Genomic DNA, 18,544 nt, shown 5'->3' on the forward strand with positions numbered 1-18,544 from the left:
CCCAACACTGGCGGAGGTGCTTGGAAGGTTCAGCCTTCCCGATCCGCCTGCTGCATGTCCTTTTTGTATAACACCCGATATTCCTGGCTCTGTGAAGTGTTTGTTCTTCTGGAAGTTCAGGAATGTGTTGGGACTTGGTCTGAGCAGCAGTCCTTGTCAATTAGTAACATTTTCTGACACTGATGGTTTCTTCCATTGTTGCCTTATGTACAAGTCCCTGGCCCCATCTCAAAGCAGATTCACTCATTGCCTCTGTTTTTTCTTCCTGGGTGTTCTTTGGTTTTGGGATTGCTCTCAGTGCCCTCATTCTCTGTCCTTTTGTAGCCGTTTGTGGCTCAGGAGGCCTGGCTGCCACCTGCATCCCCTTGCTCAGCTGCTGAATGAGCTGCACTCAGCAAGGTGTGGTGCATGGTAAAAAGATGAGAGTTGCTGTAGCACATGAGAGGAGAAACAGCATTTGTTTAACCCATGGTCTGTGAGGGAAGCACAAAACCGTGTCCCATTCCTATCCTTTCCACGTTTGGACAAGTACATGAGCTGCTTTTTTATTTCCTTTTTAATCTGTTTTACTACTTTTCCATTGCCATTTATTTGCCAAGAGTAGTTTGAGTTACTTAACTTTTCCACAAACTCTGCCTCGATTTTCTGCTAAAAGATAATGTGATCCCATCCCATGGTGAAATGTTGTGTTCCTCACCTGAGTGGATTGGTGTTGGGGAAGGTCAGGAGCTGGAGCTGTGTGGTTGGTTATTATTTCAATGACATCCTGTAATCTAATTATGCCATTGAAATGCTAAATGGTTTCTCTGGTACCTGATATGAATTCATCAGCGTTCCCAGGGTCTGGTCCATGGTGTTGCAGGATTTGTTCTGGTGGCTGTTCATCTTTTCCCCAGTTTTGGGTGCTCCCTCCGGATATGCGAAATAAAAAGAACTCTATAACTCGCAGAGTAGTTATAAGAGTATGAATTTATTCAGCACTGAGATGCATGGGGGATATCTCCTCTGAAAAGCATGCACACCTTTTTGATTTGATTTTCTCTTTTTTTCTTTTACAGACTAGGTTTACAAGATACACCTAGTACATATTCATTTTTTAACTCTGCTTGTCCTCACTTCATATTACAATTAACTCCATGCCCCTTTCATTCCTCTGGCCACCTTTTGTAACTTTAAATCTGTTCTTTCCGGCTTAGGGTCTGAAGAATCTCCTTTATCTTGTGGTGCCTTTGTCTTGGCATCTTGTTTGTGTATTCCAGCTCATTATCTTATCTTGCAGTCTGACTCTTTTCTTGTTCTTGTGCATCAGAGTGTCAGGCTATGGTTTTTGTCAAACCCCCCTTTTAGTCAAGCATTTCTTTGTGTTTATTTCCTACTTTTTAATTTCTGTTTCACTCCAGCCAGGGCTGCATCAATTGTCAGCTTTTCTGTCATTAAATCATCACATACTTGGATTCCCAACTGATTTCCCTGAACTTGTGGTAGCAAATAAACCCCAGTGGTCTGATACACCCTATATAACATAGACAGTGACAGCACATGTTGGAGTGGGGACAGGGATGATTCCCCCCCACTTGTTTTAGTGAAGTTTTCACAACATTCTCCATTTTCTGTTTTCCTTTGCAGTTTAACCAATTTCTGTTGCAGAGTCAGATATCCTCACAATGGGCTCTGCCTTTATCTGTGCAAATTCCATCTGTGCAAGCAGGCAGAGCTTGGGCTGAGGGGCACAGGGAATTATTCCAATTCCTCCTGCAGGCAGGAAGCCCCTGGGCCATTGTGCAGGCTTTGTCCCAGGAGTGTTAATTTGCATTTCTAAAGCTTCTCTCCTGGCTGCCTGGAACAAAGCTTCTCTTCCAGGGCAGCTGTGGGTGATTCAAGTGTTCTCACCAATTCCCTTAGGGTGCCTTTGGTCCTTTTCTTTTTGTGACAAAAAAATATTCTATTAATGGTTTACGAGTTAGAGGGTCGCCTTTAAAGCTCTTTTAGTTTTTCAAAATGCAGCTTAAAGGTGAACGTAAGATAACTCATACCGTCATTTTGCCATCACTACGAACCACACACAAACATAAAAAGAGAAATTACAAAGCAATGAAGTGTTTTCTTTTTCTTCTGCTAAAATTAAAAAGTGATTCTCACAACATTGGCCCCAACAGAACCCACAATATAGAAGTAAAATTATTATGAAAAGTTATTCTAACAGTGTAATCCTTTCACTGAAACTGTGAAAAGCAAAAACTCTTCAACAATGTCTTTAGAGAAATAAGGTGTTACTTGATTCTGGCCAGAATGTGGAACAGGAATAATTTCATGCACACATAGGCCGGGTGTGCAGAGAAAATCATTCCATGACACGTGAGTTTGACTAGATTTTTCCTAAATTTATATAGTCTGACCCCATAGAAATCCCTTGGTTTAATGTTCATTGGTTTGAAGGTGTGGAGTTGTTAGGATTTGGTTTCCTGTTGCAGCCGGATTTCTGTGCCTGTGATGTGAATTAGGTGGGCACTCCTGGATTTCCTGCTCAGCCTTTTCCAGCCCAGGTGTCTCCAGCTGTGCCTGGGGCAGTGTCTGGGGTTGATCATGATGTTTTCTGCTGGGTGTTGATGTTTTATTGATGGTCGTTATCTTGGTTGCAATCTTTTGGGCTATTCCCAATCTGTTGTGATGTATATTTCATCTCTGCTGAGTGGTGGAACATCCCTTAAAAAAAACCTTTAAAATTCCTTTCCCCAAGGCAAATGCAAACCGTGTCCCTGTAGAGAACTAAGATTTGAAGCCATTTTAAAGTTGGTCTATTTTGGTAGCAGCTAATCCCAGGCAGGGCAGAGTGTGAGTGGAATTGAGAGGCAGAGTGGAATTGTCCCGGTGCCTTCCCCAGCAGCTGTGGCGAGGGCAGGCACAGAAAGGGCTGAAGCTGCAAGAGTGAGATCAAGGATTGTCCCGCAGTGGCTGGAGATGGCAAAGGAGGGTGGCCAGGCCGAGGATTTGAGCAGAGGATCTGTGGGCAGGCCCAGGGGCTTCCCCCGCTGGGGAGCCCTGGCTGCTGCTGCGTTGCCTTCAGTGCAGGCTCAGGGCTGGCCTGTTTAATATTCCCTTCCAATTCAGATTTCTGAGTCTGGAAGAGCCATGGCTGGGACATCAATCATTTTATTTTTTTCATTTTGTTAAGTTTCATTTTCTTTCATATGTCCACCCCATAACATTGAGGTTATCTGTGGGTAAAAAATTCACGCAATGTTCTGGCTAGAAGAGAAAATCCTCAGTCCAGCTCCAGCAATTCCTTAATTATCCTAAGAATTGTTCGAGCTCCATTTTAGTAATGGGTAACATTATTTCTGAGATTCCCTGAACCCTCTCAGGGTCAGTACATTACAAAACTTCCGTCAAAATAGGTCCCAAATATTTAAACATTTTCTCCACCATTTGCATATTTTTTTTCAGCTACTCAAAGCTGCTTTTTTGCCTGAAAATGAAGCCATTTCACAGAGGATTCCTCTACCTCTTCTCCTTGTCCTCCTGACTGGATCAAGTCATCCACATCCTGCATTAAGCCAGTCCCTGGGGATGAGGTCAATTCCTTTGATATTTCCTGCAAGGCTTGCCCCAATCAGGCCGGTGCTTCCGTGCATCCCTGCAGAAGGACCGTCCATGTCTTGAGCATTTTCCCTTCTACCTCTTGTTGCCAGCCCAAGGCAGAATTGTGTTTGCATCCTCTGGGAGTGGGCAGATCCCCAGAAAGCATCTTTTGCATCAAGTTGTGAATGGCAGCAGTGTGAGGAGGGCACCTGGTTGAGGCTGGTGTAAGGATCTGAGAGTGTGGGGTGCCTCGGTTTCATCATCTCATTTCTTCTTCTTGGGTCCTGCAGCATTCTGTGGATTCCATTGGATTTCTTGTTTGGCAGGATAGGAGCATTCTAGGGAGCCATCCCTGGCTCCCCAAGCCGTGCCTTGAGCAGGACTCCCAGACAGGCTGTGAGCCCTTCCTTCCCTCCCTTGGAACAGGGGATTGCTTTTCCACACCTCTTGTCCTGGTTGCTTGAGGGAAATTTGGAGAGGCTCCATATCTAATTTTGCCAATTTCCCTGGGGCTGCTCACACTTGTGGGTTCACTTCAGCCGTGGCTCTGCCAGACATTTGACACAGAGGTACAACAGAACCAGCCTCTGTATCACCTTTTGCAACATTAATTTGCATTCCCCATTTAGCCATCAAATCACTTCCCAGTAAATTACAATCACAGTTGTGAGCAAATAAAAATTCCTGCATTTTAAACCCATCCCACACATCTGCTAATAGTGTTTGAATAAAACACACCCACTCATCTTTCCCACTTAGTGCCTTAACAGCTAAAATATTCCCTAGCACCTTTAGGTGTAAGATTCTGAGTGGATGGAGAGGCCCCTGTGTCCATCAGGAAAGGTCTCCTCTGGACCCAGAGCCACCCTGAATGTTCCCAAGGGCTGCAGTGTGGTGGGTCCCTGGTGGAATGGGAGCTGTGAGACCGCTAAGGATCCGTGTCCATCAAGGGCTGGACTTGCTGGTGCTGAGGGTGCTCCTGTCTGTGCTTGCAGTGTCCTTGTGCCCTGCAGCTGGAAGGCTGATTCCTTGCCAGGGGCTGTTTGGGTGGGCTGTCCCCTGGCCAGGAGGGCAATGCCTGTGCCAGGTGCTTGTGGCCGAGGGTGTCCCCTGGGTGCTGGGGCCCCCTTGGGCCCTGGGCTTGATCCCTCAGGGGCTGTAGGAACTGTGCCATGGCCTTTGCCTTCAGCTTGGCCTTTTGCTCATCCCTTGCTGCATTCAGCTGCTGAGCCTTTGGGAGCAAGTGCTGCAGGGGCTTCTTGTGGCCCTGCTGCAGCCCCCCTCAGTGCCTGCGGGTGCTCATCGTGTGGCAGCTGCTGAGCTTTCTGCAAAATCCTTCCTTTCTCCAGGGACCCAATACAAAATGCTTAAAAGATCATCTGGATCCTTGCAGGTGTAATCCCCATTTCTGAGCTGTTCCTTCCTGGTGCTGGCTGTGCTGAGGCTTCCCTCCCCAGCCCGTATCCCAGAGCCGGTCCCTGTCCTGCCGCAGTGTCCAAAGGCGGCCCCCCCGGCGGGCAGGGCCGGCAGCTCCACGGGGCCGGGCAGCGGCCGGGGCGTCCCGCAGCCTCCTGGGGGCCGGGGGCCACTGCCGGCCCTGCCCGGGGGGTGCTGGGGTCAGGCAGCGCCCGGCGCTGAGCCCCGGCTGCCCCACAGCCCCGGCCCGGCCCCACAGCTCCCCACAGGCCCCCAGCCCGTGCTCCCGGTGCCGCAGCTCTGCGCCCGCTCCTGCCGCTCCCAGCTCAGAGAAACCCCCTGAAATCCTGACCTCCTTCTTTTCCTGTCCTGGAAAACTGGGATACAAAGGATCTGAGTCAGCTGGCAATTCTGAGGATAAGACCCTTCTGAAAATCGTCCCAATCCTCAGTATTTTTTTCTATTCCACTTCTTTTCCATCATCCTTTTTCTTACCCCATTGATTGCTCTTGCTGCTTCTTGCCTTAAGCACATTCCTGCACACTCCCCTTCAGCCAATCCTTTCCCAGCACACCAACACCATCCATCCCCTGTTGTCTAAATCCCTTCTGGACTTCCCTTATTGCCCCCCTGGGTGTCCATGTCCTTAATTCCCTCTGGGAGAATGTGCGAACGACCTCCACATGCTCCCAAGGGAGCCTTGAGAGATATTTTGGGATCCTCATCCCTTTTGCTGGGACCCCATTCTGGCTTTCCCTTTTGTCCCCTCCCTGGGTGCCCTGCCATGTTTACTCCCCGAAGATCCCACTGGAGTCACTGCTGAGATTTTCAGTGCTCTCTCCCTGCCGACTCTTGAGAGCCCCCCTGATCCGTCCCTCGTCTGTCTCCTGCTCACTCTCGGGTACCCAATCAATCCCCGGTGCCGCCGCCAGCCGAGGGAGCCGATCCCCCAAACTGGGTGAGGCACCTTCAGCTGCACTCAGTGCCCGCCGGCCCGGACGGTGGAAGGAATTGCGGAGGAGCCCCAAGGTGTGTGGAAAAATTGACATCCCCAGAGGTTTCTGTCCACAAGGAAGACAGAGGAGTCCTGTAACAGTAATTTCATTCATAAGAAAAGGGATGATGCCGTGGGACATTTCCCATGGGGTCTCTCCAGTTGTTGGAGGACACAGCCTCCTTTTCATCCTAATTTTCTTGGTCACATCTCCCTCTCCCTTTCCCCTTTGGCTGAAGTCCTGGAGAGGTACAGACTTCCCAATGCATCTACTACATACCCCCTTAAAATGCACCCCACTTTTGTTTAGCTAACGATATTGATGGCTGCGTTAAGTCTTTGTTGTTCTTCTGGAAGTTGATGAATTTAGCAGGACCTTGGCTGAGCAGCAGTCTGTGTCATCAATTAATAACATTTTGTGCAGCTGATGGCTCCTCCTGTCACTTCCTTATGTCCCCGTCCCTGGCCCTATGTGCAATGAGGTTGACGGGATCAGTTTGTAAAGAGCCTTTGTTGTTGTTCCTTTGCTGGGGTTCCCCCGTTTTGGGGCCATCCCCCCTGGAGCAGGGTGTCCCCCCTTGGTGCAGGCGCAGGGCTCAGGCAGGGCTGAGGCAATCAGAGCGCGCGGCGCTGATGACTCATCAGTGTCCAGGCAGAGCCGCAGCTGCCAGCGTTCCCCAGCTGGAGCCCAGCTGCGCCCCTCCCCCCCGGGCCTTGGCGCCCCCCTTGAGGGGAATTTGGGGAGGTGGGAGGGGGGAGCGCCAAGGCCGGGCCCCCCCGCGCTGTGGTGGCGGGAGCGGCTGCAGTGGGGAGCGAGTGCGGGCGGAAGCGGCCGAGAGCCCAGCGCTGCCCCAGGCCGAGCTGGCCCAGCTCCATCCGTGCCCCTGCGGTGGGATGCTGTGGGACTGGGGGGGAAGAGGGAGGCGGCAGTGGGTGCTGGGCCTGGGGGCAGGAGGAGAAGGGAAGGAGAAGCAGGGGTGAAGAACAAAATGATCAAAATATCTATCTGGGGTTTTACAGAAGAAGGAGAAGGAGTGTGAGGATGAGTTGGGACACATGAGGAGGAAGAGCAGGACGTGGAAGAAGCACAAGTTTCAGAGCAGGACGTGGAAGAAGCACAAGGTTCCTCCCTCGCTGTATGTGCAGTCCCAGGAGTGTTTCCTTGCCCACAGTCAGCAGGCGACTGGAGAGGAGGATCCATGATTTTCACTGGGCTGAATCTTGGTGTCTCTGAGTTTTATTGGGCTAAATGTTGGTGCTTTGGTTTTTTTGCAGGGGCTGAATCTTTGTATTCTGGAGGGGGTTTTGCCTGAATTTGGTGTTTGGGTAGTTTTTGATCAGTGTTTTGATGTTTGGAGGATGTTTTTGCTGAATCTTTGTGTTTTGGTTTCTTCCAGACACAAGATGCCCAGTGATTTTCTGAGATGAACTTGGGCAAGGAGGAACCGCCAGCCCAAGGTGCTCTCCTCTCTTTTTTTCCTCCTAATCTGGAATTTTCATTCCCAAACTGTGTCCAAATGGAAGAGGAGGAGGAAAAGCCCCAGAGATGCCGCACAAGGAGGGGCTGCAAACGCAGCCCAGGGAGCTCCGAGGAGGAAAGATCTCCCCAGTGCCAGGAACACGGCCAGAGATCCAGCCAGAGCTCAGAGCTGGGGGAGAAGCCCCACAAGTGCTTGGAATGTGGGAAGGGTTTCAGGTACAGCTCCCACCTCATAAAGCACAGGAGGATCCACACTGGGGAAAAGCCCTACGAGTGTGGGGAATGTGGGAAGAGCTTCAGCCAGAGCTCCAACCTGAGGAATCACCAGAGGATCCACACAGGGGAACGGCCCTATGAGTGTGGGAAATGTGGGAAGAGCTTCACAGATGTCTCTGACCTGATGAGACACCAGGTGATCCACACAGGGGAACGACCCTACACCTGCTTGGAATGTGGGAAGAGCTTTGGGTGGAGCTCCAATCTGAGGGAACACCAGCTCATCCACACTGGGGAGAGGCCCTACGAGTGTCCCCAGTGTGGGAAGAGGTTTCAGACCAGCTCCCATGTCCTCGTACATGAGCGGATTCACACAGAGGAGAGGCCCTTCCGCTGCCCAGACTGCGGGAAGGGCTTCAAGCACAACTCCACCCTCACCATCCACCGGCGCATCCACACTGGGGAGAGGCCCTACGAGTGTCCCCAGTGTGGGAAGAGCTTCTCACAGAGCTCTGAGTTGACCAAACACCAACGGAGGCACCAGTAAGGGAAGCCCTGCGAGTGCCCCGAGTGCGGGAAGAGCTTCGTGCGCTGCTCCAGCTCCATCCCCCATGGGAGGATCGGCGTTGGATGATCCCCAGTGACCCCCGTTGGGCAGAGCCCTGGTGATCCGTGGTCCTGGTGATCCGTGTTGGGAAGACACCTGGCTGGGAGGCTCCACATCTTCCTGGCTCCCTCTGGGCACCAAGATGAACACCGGGGCAGGAACATCCATTGGGACACAGACCAACAATGGGAATTCCTTGGGGAAAGCAGATTTGTTGACTTTCAATCCCAGAAAATCTTTTAAATTCAATCCTATCTTCTGGTGGTATCAAGGAATACTGGATGGTCTTGGAGGTCTCTTCTAACATCAGTGATTCCACAAGTTTCATTTCCTTCTGCCCAAGGGTGTCTTTCTCAGCAAAATGTTGATGGATTTGGGCAAAGATCAATATTTTGGAGACAGTGGGGTGGAAATGCCCCAAAACAGTTCTTTCCTCCCACCCAACTACGTGGATCATCAGCTGGCATGGACACAGAAATCCTTTACTTTGGGCCTTGTTTGGCTTTTCCCTTCTCTTCATCCTTTGAAAACACCTGAAATTGGGGAAAAATAAAGACATTGAACTAAGATATGTGTAGGGACTTCGAGGGCCATGGACATGGTGGGCCATGGACATGGAGAGTGACATGGTGACACATGGATGTGGCCATTCATGGGGACATGGGGGGACACAGGCACAGATGGAGATGTGGGGGACAATGCCAGGGATGGAAACATGGTGGGGACACAGCCATAGGTGAGGACATGGTGGGCCATGGCCAGTGACATGTGGGGCCATGGCTGTGGCCACTGCCATGGGGGGAACTTGCAGGGGCTGTGGGGGATGCTGGGTTTGAGGGAGTTGAGGGTTCCTGGCAGGGACTTGGGGCTTGCTGAGGGCTTTGGGGAGCCCAGGCCGAGCGGCTGCGGCTGCGCTGGGAGCCCCTGGCGGAGGTTCTGGGGCAGCTGCTCAAGGACCCCCTGGCCTGGAGCCCCAGCCAGGCATTGGGCTCCTGGAAGGGAATGAACGTCCTTGTGCCCAGGAGGGAAATCCCAGCACCCCCAGGGTGTGTGGGGCAGCTGAGAGGCCACAGCAGGGAGGGGAAAGCCAGACAGAGCTGTCCCCCTTCAGAACTGCACCCCAAAAATCCCCAAACTCAGGAATTGCTCCCAGGAAAAAGCTGCCAGGATCTGCTTCAATTGAGTGAAAGGGGGGATAGGAGAGGTGGGGTGGTGGACTGGTCGGCAGTGGGGCAGGGGTGGAGGAGCAGGAGAAAAGAGGGGCATGGGAGCCCCATATTGGGTTTGGATGAGTCTCGCTCCTCCTTCTTCATCCCGCCTCCTTCTCTTCTCTGGCTCTTTTCCTCTTCCTCCATATCTTCTCCTGTTCACCCCTGGCCCAGCGCCCAGCCTTGAATCCCCATTTTTCCAATTCCTTCACATTCCACGGGAGGAGCTGGGGCAAGCCAAGCTGGGGCAGTGCTGGGCTCTTGGCATGGTCCAGGTACCACCCATGCACCCCCTCCCCAAATTTCCCTGGTGGCTTCAGGGGTCCCAGTGCTTTTTAGGGTTTGCTGGGTGCCATGCTGGAGTTTGGTGTCTCCCAAGGAGTCCCCAAAATACGATGACACATGAGGGGGACACACGGGGGTCCTGATCCATCCTGGGGCAGGGTCTGTTCCTGCCACAGCCCCCCCGCGGGGTCACCCCATGTCCCTCCCCACTGCCCCCCATAAACGGGACAGGGGCAAACTGGGAAGCTTTACTGGGAACACTGGGAGCAGCCAGGCAGGGGCAGAAGACAGCAAGGCTGGGGGGACACACGACCCCTCCAGAATCAGCACAGGGATGGAGCGGGGGCTCCTGGCCAGGCAGGAGGCCACGGGGAGGGGCTGCGACCACCAGAGGCTCAGGAGCTCTGTGGGCAGAGAAAAGGGGGTGACATCAGGCTGGGGGCCCCGGGGGAGCACACACGTTCCAGGAGAGGGAGGATATGACCCCCAGGACCCCCCTCACCTTCTTGCACAGGTAGAAGCTGAGCCCCCGATCCCCATCAGCATCTTGCTGTGGGCGGCGTCCGGTGGCATCTCTGGGGGGTCTGCAGGGGTCAGGATCCCCCCTAAAACCTCACACGGACACCCCAAGCCCTTCCAAGCACTCTCCCAGTCTCTCCAAGCCCACCCAAGACCCCCAAACCCTCTCCCAGTCCCTTCCCAGCCCCACCAGGACTCATCAGGAACCCTCTCAGTCTCTTCCCAGCACAATGAACCACATCCCAACCCCTGCTTTCCAATCCCCAATCTCCTTCCAGCCTCTCCAGGCTCACTCAAATCCCTCCCAGTGACACCCAGCACCCCCAAACTCCTTCCCTGTTTCCACCAGGACCCCCAGAACCCCATCCCACCCTCTCCAACATCCTTTAATCCCTTTCCCAGCCATTCTTGACCCCTAAACCCCTCTCCCAGTTTAAATCAGTCTATCTCAAACTCCCTCCCAGGTACTCCCACCACACCCCAAACCTCTTCTGGGCTCCCCCAGTGCCTCCCCCGCTGCCCCCGGCGCTGTGGGGGCCGGGCCGTGCCCCAGTGCCGGCTCAGGGGGTGCTCCAGGCTGACGTGCTCCACCTGGCAGCTGGAGCTGAGCCCGCATTGCCGGGGGCGGTTTCCAGCAGCACCAGGAGCAAAAGACACAGAATACAAGTGTACAGCAATTTACATATGGGGAGGGCCCAGGGGTGGATACAAAACTTCAACCAGTGAGGGATATCCTGGGGAGGGGAATAGGACACATGGACCAATGGGGTGCTGTGGATTAGGGGATTTCCAAAGGGGACGTCCAAGCAGGGGGTTGGCATAAGGCAGGATTGACAGGGAACATTGGGGAACAAGGGGCAGGGTGGACAAGATTGATAGGGAAGGTGCTGGAAAAAGGGGTTGGGATACAATGATGGGCAGGGCAGGGGAGGAGATAACTTTGGGTTAAACCAACAAAGCAGGGGGGTAACAGAACAAACCAATTATACAAACAACTTCAAACTTTAAATTAAACAAAAACACACCACAACATCTCCCCCTTTTCTGTTTAAAAGGCACAGCTGTGGTTTTGGGGGATCCATTCTCATTTTGGATACACGTCTCCCCAGCAGGGCTGGTCACTTGGCACTTCTCCCTGATTGACCTCTGCAGTGGGAGAGCCCTGGGAGGGCTCGCTGAGCCTTGTCCAGCGGGGCCTGCGGGGCCAGGCCGGTCCCTGGCTCGGCTGCAGGGGGGTCCCAGGGTGTGAGGATGGAGGGTTTGGGAGGGTTCCAGTCCTGGATACAGGGGTGCACGGGGGTCCTGCTGCAGCGGAATGGGAGTTCAGGGGGGTCCCTTCCTCTGTTCTGGGGTTCAAGGGGTCCCGGTGCCTGAAAATGGAGGTTCAGGGGGTTCCAGGTTCCAGATAAGGGGGTGCAGGGTTTTCCAGGGTTGGGGAAGGGGGTACCAGGGGGTCCCAGTGCCCTGAAATGAATGTTCAAGGGGGTCTCTGTACTCAGGAAGGGGGGTTTGCCCAGAAATGGAAGTGCAGGGGTTCCCCATTCCCAGTGTAATAAATGGAATTGATTCGTGCTAACTAAATCGTAACTGTTACTAAAGTTGTCGTTAGAAACTATCAAGAATCAGTGTTATATAGCAGATGTACCCCTTTGCAGATGTTACATGTCAAAATTAAGGTACAGGATGTAGTTTAGAAGATAAATGGTGTCTCAAGACCAAAATGGCCTTGAGATGGAACAAAATTAGGATGAATCTAGGCATTGGGCCTAAAGATTAGAAAACAGAGGGCTAATTAGTAGACTAACATAACACAACGCTAAGTACACACATGCAAACCTGTAAGGTTATCCAAAGGACAATGAGGAAGAGAAGAAGCCTTTGCCAAAAGACCATGAAAAGAAGACTGAAGACCCCCTAACAACAAGTGAAGCATGTGCCGTAAAGAAAAGTGACAGTCAGCAAAATCGGAAATAGGAGGAAACTTATGGGAAACATTAATGAATAAGCACACAGTCTATAAGTTTAGCTTGAAGTGCTTTGCTCTGTAGGTGGGGTGAGGTGAGAAGCCCCCCCCCCATACCCCGGTCGGTTTCTGCTTATGCCTTAACCTTTTGTAACCACTGGTCAATTATATTCACATATATATAAATATATAGAAATATATATCTGAATATATCTACTAAATTGTATCTCTTTTTACTAAATTGTATTCTTTTAATACATTGTATTATTTTATTATTTTGTATCCAATTTATTAAACTATATTATGAATTAATTACATTTGATTGTTTGGAAATTTGAAAGTCATTTATAACACTACTATATCAAAAGCAGGTAAAAGTGATTACAAACTGTGCTATATCAAAATCATTGTGATTATAATAATTGGCAAAAGCCAACACATAATAGCAAAGGTCAACAACAACATAGTTATTTATCACAAACACAGGGCAGGTTTTTCCCTTGCATGGAGCACTTGGGCCTTCCCCGGGCCCCTTCTGCCCTCCCGCAGAAGCAGAGGCATTTTCCAGCGCACACAGTTTGTAAGCAAGAGCCGGCTGCAGCCCAGAAGGCTCCAAGCGCCTCCTTCCAGGCTGACTCTGCAGATGCCGAGGCTGCTCTGGGCTCTGCCAGGCTCTGCTGGGGCTCAGCTCTGGGCGAGGCTGGGCCCGCTCTCCCCTCGCAGTGCTCCGGGCAGCTGAGTCACAGCGGGAGAAGGACAGGACACCTCAAGGGACTTGAGCTTTAACAGAGATTTTATTCAAATAACTGCCATAACAAACAGGCTGTCCTAACTACCCTAACTAACTCACAGTGCTAACTAACATTACTAACTACTTGTCCTAACTACTATGACAAAAGGCTGGCCTCCTGTGCTTCATGTCCTCCTCTGCTGCTCCCTCAGTTGCTTTGCTGCAGTGATCAGAGGGGTCAGGCTGGAGAGAGGCTTGGCTGATGACAAAAATGGGTGCTGCCCAAGGGATAAAAAAGAAAGAAATGAACTGTTACTTTCCAGAGTCAACTTCCTCACAGGCTCTGTTGCAACAGGACAAAGGGGAATGGTTTGAAAGTCAAGAGAGGGAAGCAGGCTCAGATTAGATCTCAAGAAGAATTGCTGTAGCAGGAGAGTGGGGAAACACTGACAGAGGGAGCCCAGGGATGTGGGAGGTGCCTCCTCCCTGGAAACATCCAGGCTCAGGTCAGGCAGGGCTCTGAGCCACCTGATGTGCTTGAAGATGTCCCCGCTCGTGGCGGGGCACCAGGTCCAGATGAGCTCGACAGGAGCCTGCCAAGCCAAAGCAGGCGAGGATTCTGCTTGCTTTGCGTGTGAAAAGCAGCGGGACTGGAGATGATGGGGGGGGGGGCCCCACAAGAAAAGCCCTCCCTGGCGCTGCCGTTTCCCCCGCAGCCGCTTGGCATTCACCTGCAGCAGCTCCTGGGCAGAGTAGCGCCGCTCCTCGTCCGGCTCCAGGCTGCACTCGAGGAAGTCCCGCAGCAGAGCCGACAGGCGCCTGGGCTCCTGCAGCTGCGGGGTCCCGTTCTGCCGGATCAGAGCGCGAGCCTGCAGGAAAAGCAAACACAGCGCTCTGACAGCTTCCTCCACACCCACAAGTGCTCACATCCAGCCCGCTTGCTCTGCCCCAGCTCCCCGGGCACTTTCCTCCCTGGCAGAGATGCTGCTGCTCACAGCTCATTTTTCTGGGGCAATCAAAAAACCCAAACCCGGGTGCAGCCACAGCCATTGCAACATCCAAATGATCTTGCCTTCAGAGCCGATTGCATTGGCTGACTTTGTCAGTAGGAACCTCCATCAGAAATAGCCCATTTTGCTTCTCCAATTACGGACACCAGCTTTACAGGCCATTTTCAAGAGTCAGTGTGGTCATTTTCAAGAATTTCAAGGGATTCTTACATCAAATGCATCTCTGCAGTGCCACTGACACTCAAGTAAAAGCATTCCTGATGCCCCATGCCAGAAACTGCCAGGCAAGGAACAGCAGGTTTGTGTGGCTGAAAGCTCAGGCTTGGTGACACAGAGAAAGTAGCTTGGACTAGGAAAGAAATATGTTAGACTGTGGAGATGTTAAACAATAATCTTCATGTTTTAGACAAGTTTCCCAGGGAGAAGAGCCAGGGGGGAGTTCATCTCACAAAACCTCTTTTAGAAACTCCTTCAGAAAACTTGTTGGGTTTGGGTTTGGGTGTTGGGGTTGGTTTGGGGTTTTCTACAAGACAACATTAGAGCTGATGCACTTGCTTCATGTATTTGGGTCATCCTCACAAGAGCTGCAACAACTTAAATCCCAAAGGAAATTGTTGCTGGAGACTGCAGAATATTTGTCTGTGTTCAGGCTCAGGTGCTGTGGGAATTCCCTTCGCGATGTGCAGAAACCTCCAGCTGCTCCTCCCAGTGCAGGGTCACCCTGTGCTCACAGGCCTCTGCAAAGCCTGGAGAATTTGCCTCTTACCATGGCCCCCGTTTGCTGGAAGTAAGGAGGTTCTCCTTCCACCATCTCGATGGTCACAATGCCAAAGGACCAGATGTCCACCTTGGGGCCGTAAGGAGAACTGGTCACAACTTCTGGGGCCATCCAGTGAGCAGTGCCCACCATGGAGCTGCACTGGTCCTGCTCAGGGCTGAGCTGAGCGCAGAGGCCAAAATCAGCTGAGGACAGAAACAAGCACTGTCAAAGGCAGCTGCAATGAGGAAACCAAGCACAAAGATTCCCCACTCTCAGTCTGAGAATGCAGTGCTGAATCCAGCTGGAAAAGTCCTCAGGGCTGTAGGTAAGGAAAGATGGAACTGGACCCTTAAAGAAGCCCTCAGCTTTCATGCTTGGCTTTTACTGATTTCCTTTGAAGCTTTAGATTGCAACTCCTGCCCCTCTGGGAGGGCCATACCCAGAGCAAAGGCACTCCTGACACCCTGCTCCTCTCCTGAGCTCTCTGCACGGGGCAGCCGCTCTCAGCTGGCAGCAGGGCCCGGGCAGTGCCACCAGCAGCACTTGTGGGGCTCTGGCCCTCACTGGGAAGCAGCCCCACAGCCGCACCCCGGGAGCGCCGTGCCTGGCCAGGAACACCCACCCAGCTTGACAGAGCCATCCATTCCCAGAAGGATGTTGGAGCTCTTCAGATCTCTGTGGATCACCCGGATGGAATGGAGGAAATCCAGGCCCTGCAGACACTGAGAGACAACAAGAAACACGAGGGAATAAATCAATGTCTGGAATATATCACACAAGAAAGGACAGTTTAGAATTCTGCCAGCAGCAACTTTGCTGTGACAGCCCAGGAGTGCAGTGCAGACAAGCTCCAGGCAAAAGGTTCAAGACAAAGCTGAGAACAGCAAATCACATCCAAAAAAGACAAAGAGTAGCACAACAGCTGGAAAGAAGACAAGAACAGAGTAGAAATGCAGTGATATTTGCAGGCAGTTCACTTCAGAGGCTCTTTCCTCTCCAGCTCATAAAAACAACACAGAAACAAAGGCCTGAGCATGGAGCCACTCTGTTCTCACAGCCTCTTTGGAAGGACCATGGTGTCCCAGCCATGGGAAGCACAAGCAGGATCCCTCACCTCCTGACTGACAGCTGCCATCTCTCCTTCAGCCATGCGTGTCTGTCTGACAACGTCCTGCAAAGTTCCTCCATCCATGTATTCCATCACCAGCCAGAGATCTCCATCAACAAGGAAGCTGGAAGAGGACAACAGCGGCACAGAGATGAATGTGCATTGCTCAGTTCCCCCAGGGAAAAGCCTGGAGTGGAGTTTTGTTCCCAGGTCACTTGTCAGTGAGGACAGAATCAGATGGAGAGACATTCCTGCCAGGCTGCACAGGCCTTGGAATCTGCACAGTCTAAAGGAGAAGGAGGCACCCGGGAGAAAGGAGAGGCCTTAGATGGCAAGCAGGTGAAAAATGCACTTTAGCAACAGCCCAGCTCAATGTGGAACCACAACACTTGCCCCCAGCTGCTTCAGCATCTGAACTCATCAGTTCCACCATTCCCTCTGGAACAAGGCAACACAACTTCCAGAGTTATCCAGGGGAGGAGGCCGTGCAGCACTTGGGGCAAAAGCAGTCAAATGCTTGGAAAACCTTGCACAAAGTCCCTTGAGAAATAGGCAAGGCCATTGAAAAATGGGCAAACGAGGCATTTCTGGAAACAAGAACCTGTTCTTCCTGACATCCGCAGCAATGGGAAAGGACTGGGAAGAAGAAGCCAAGGAAAATAATTTCTACTAGGGTTTATCAGCACTTGGTGTAAAACACAGCAAAAGGGGTCAACTTGAAGAAAAAGCCAAAGCAAAGCACCAAAAGCACATGGAAGGAGTGAAGTGCCAGGCTGTTGTTCTGGGAAGATATGGCCGGGTCAGGCATTTTCAGAACAGGCTACAGACTGGGGATGCCAGGAAAGATGAACGCAGGGCCCGTGCACGGGAGAAGACCTGAAGCACTCACCTGTCCAAAGAGTTGACAATGTTGGGGTTCTTCTTGTCCTTCAGGACCACGACCTCATTCACAGCTCGTTCCCTGTTGTGCCCCCTCAGACTCATTTTCTTGATGGCCACCTGAAGGGACATTGCAGACCTTGAACTGGAGGAGTCTGTGGCAGGAGGCCACAGCAAACACGGAGCGAGTCTTTTTGGAGCGACCGAGCCGGGCTGTGCCAAACTGCCTTGGGATGGGACACCAGAGCTCAGCAAGTGCCATTCCCACAGCCCATTGCTCTGCTCACTGGGGCTGTTACAGGACTCATGGCCAGAGACATTTGGCTCTGTAAGCTCTGCAGAAATGGTGCCTCAGCTGTCAGCCTCAGAGCTCTAACAACATTCTCTGCACCTACAGTCTTCTCAAATGGCCTCAGCACTCTTAGGATTATTATTCCAGCACATTTTGCAAGCAGGAGGTAATTCTGTTTCTGTGCACACAGAGCAAAACAGCCAGGAACCCTTTAGCAATTCTATGGCATTTGGCCATGATTTCAAATGTCCCTGCTCTGTTTGGGATAGCACAACAAAGCAAACGTGCACATCCATTGCTCAGATAATCCCTGTCACAGCTGCCACTGACACCAGACCCAAACACAGCTGCAGGGTTTAGGAGAGAGCTTTGCTCTGGACATCCATCTTCTCATTTCTCTCCCTGTCCCTGTGGGAACAGCTGCAGTAGGACTAAAACCCCAAACTGAGCCCAAGCAGGATCTCTCCTTAATTAGGCCTTGAGGTAACCTGATGAAACTCAGGATGATAAAACTGCTAAACAGTGTTCCTGTCCGAGGCTGGGATGAAGGTAAATTGGGCCTCAGTCTCCACCAGCTGATGCATTCACACTTTCAGACATGAAGACCAAGCCAGCGTGTCCTGCTCTGACAGACACCGCTGCCCTCCTTGCCTTCCTTTGGGCACTTCAGAAGGACCAAGTCTGTCCCAGCTGTGCTCTGCAGGCTGACACTGCTCTGCCTTCAGAGGAGCAGCCTGTGCAGGAAAGCTCTGCTGGGCCCCACAGCTCCAGCCACAGCTCCCAGCAGAGGGGAAAGGCCTCGAGAGCTGCCAGACGTGCTGGGCGTGTTGACACTGACCTCTCCTCCAGTGGCCCTGTCGAGTCCTTTGGAAACGGTTCCAAAAGCCCTGGAGACAAAACAGCAGAGAAGAAAGAAGCAGCGCTTTAGGCCCTGGCAGTGAAAGCCAGCCCAGACAGGAGATCTCTGCTGCCTGCAGCGTTCACAAAACACCCGAGTGCATCCACCCTTCAAACAACAGCACAGCAGCCACCAGCCCTCTGCCATGCAAGGTGTGCAAGAGAAAACTGAGGCCCAACACGAAGGAAAAGGGCTGGAGGAAATCCCAAATGTCCACATTGAATTCCTTCAGTTCAAAACCTGAGGTGGAGGGTGGGTGTCTGAAGAACTGGAAAAGAATGTATTTCATCCTTTATATATTTCCTGCCTGAGACCTGCAGGATCCCCAAGGGCCCTGCCAGAAGGCAGGTGATGCATTTTCCCCTCGAGTGCAGCAGCTCTGTGTCTGTTACTGAATGTATGGGGTCTGCTACCTGTGCTGAAAAGAACACTTATTAGTTCATCTCTGGTTTCTGTTTCTAAACCATTATGTTGATAATCCTGACTGATGGATAGTTTTTGAAACAAAATATTTGAAAGAAATCTTCTTGAGAACTGTTTTCTGACAGTCACAGTCACCACATGGTGAGTTGCTCTTTTAGGCAATCCAATTCCAGGGAC

The 18,544-nt window shown here is 51.8% G+C and overlaps 2 protein-coding genes and 2 pseudogenes across 2 annotated transcripts in view; 3 read left to right on the forward strand and 1 right to left on the reverse strand.

The window, feature by feature from the left end:
- The window catches only part of LOC131588457 (zinc finger protein 729-like), a 298,116-nt pseudogene that overhangs the window by 275,782 nt on the left and 3,790 nt on the right, over window positions 1-18,544 (reverse strand).
- LOC131588549 (zinc finger protein 239-like) overlaps window positions 1-18,544 on the forward strand; it is a 135,224-nt gene that overhangs the window by 40,584 nt on the left and 76,096 nt on the right. The window lies entirely within an intron of this gene.
- The window catches only part of LOC131588627 (zinc finger protein 239-like), a 369,862-nt gene continuing 358,204 nt past the window's right edge, over window positions 6,887-18,544 (forward strand). Inside the window, exon 1 of the mRNA XM_058857587.1 lies at window positions 6,887-7,125. The gene's annotated coding sequence lies outside the window, so the exon portion shown is untranslated. The remainder of the gene's footprint in view (window positions 7,126-18,544) is intronic.
- LOC131588569 (zinc finger protein 239-like) lies at window positions 7,414-8,760 on the forward strand (annotated as a pseudogene).

The sequence above is a fragment of the Poecile atricapillus genome, chromosome 26, assembly GCF_030490865.1.
Source record: "Poecile atricapillus isolate bPoeAtr1 chromosome 26, bPoeAtr1.hap1, whole genome shotgun sequence".
Lineage (NCBI taxonomy): Eukaryota > Metazoa > Chordata > Aves > Passeriformes > Paridae > Poecile > Poecile atricapillus.